This window comes from Mauremys mutica, unplaced genomic scaffold (assembly GCF_020497125.1).
Source record: "Mauremys mutica isolate MM-2020 ecotype Southern unplaced genomic scaffold, ASM2049712v1 Super-Scaffold_100379, whole genome shotgun sequence".
Lineage (NCBI taxonomy): Eukaryota > Metazoa > Chordata > Testudines > Geoemydidae > Mauremys > Mauremys mutica.
Genome location: NW_025423326.1, coordinates 1,332 through 2,662, shown reverse-complemented (window position 1 = coordinate 2,662; position 1,331 = coordinate 1,332).

The following is a 1,331-nucleotide window of genomic DNA, read 5'->3' as shown; positions in this document are numbered from 1 at the left end:
GCTGGGCTCCCCGGGGCACCCGCCGCTACTGGGGCCGGAGCCGAGCCTGGCGGGCAGGGAGCAGCGATTCACGCGGGGGCCCTGGCAGAGCCCCCAGCCCGAGCGGGGCGGGGCAGCCACAGGGGAGCGGGGGGGGGGGCTCTGCTGCTGCTGGCCCCGCCCCCCCACCGACCCCTGGGGCTGTTTGGGGGGGGCTCACTCAGCCCCCCAGGAGCAGGGGGGGGAGCTGCGGAGCGGAGCCTGCCCAGCGAACAGCTGATCGCAGCTGCGCCCAGGCCGCCCCCGGGGAAAAGCTCCACGGAGGAGGCACCACAAGCTGCCGGCAGCGGGTCATTCCCGGGGGGGCCGAGCACCCGCCTGCAGCCGCCGCAGCCTCCTCCCCGCCCGGAGCCCCCACGGGAGGGGGGGAGGAGCCTCCCCAGCCAGGGCTCAGGGCATTGGGGTGCCGGGGCTCCCCCCATGCGCACGCCTGGGCCCGGGACACTCACACACACACTCTGCCCCGGGGCTCCCCTGGTGCCCAGAGACCGATCAACCCCCCGCCTGCCCCCCGCCCTTCCCCGCCTGCAGCTCCGGCCTCACCCCTCCCGCCCCGCCATCCGCACCCAGGGGAACCCCGGGCCCCAGGCTCTGTCCCCACCTGGAGCCCAGCGGGGCCGGGGGCAGCTCCTGCTGCAGCTGAGAACAGCGGCTCTGCTCCGGCCCGGGCGGCTCCAGCGCTGCCGGCAGCACGTGGCCACCAGGGAGCAGCTGCTGAGCCCGGGCTCCTGCGTCACAATGTGCAAGAGCCCCGCCCCCAGGAGCAGCCCCGCCCCCGGGCTGTGCCAGAGCCCCGCCCCCAGGAGCTGCCCCGCCCCCGGGCTGTGCCAGAGCCCCGCCCCCAGGCGCTGCCCCGCCCCCGGGCTGTGCCAGAGCCCCGCCCCCAGGGGCTGCCCCGCCCCCGGGCTGTGCCAGAGCCCCGCCCTCAGGAGCTGCCCCGCCTCCAACCTGTGCCTGAGCCCCGCCCCCAGGAGCTGTCCCGCCCCCGCTTGGGATTTGTTCTCCTGCCTCCTTCTTCCCAGCACCCCCAGCTCCCAACTGCTCCCTTCCTGTGTCTGCAAACACCCCCCGCCGGGTGGGCTGCAGCGCTCGCTGGGGCTGGCTCCAGTGGCTGAAGTTGCCTCCATCTCTGATCACCCGGGGAGAACAAACAGAGGAGATGGGCCCAGGGTGTGAAAGCGGAATTAGGGGGCAGGGAAAGAAGGACTGTTTGGAAAGGTGGGTTTTTGCGGGGGGGGGGAGGGGTGATCCAGATGGAGTCAGAAGCAGTTGGGCAGCAGAGGCTCAGGGAA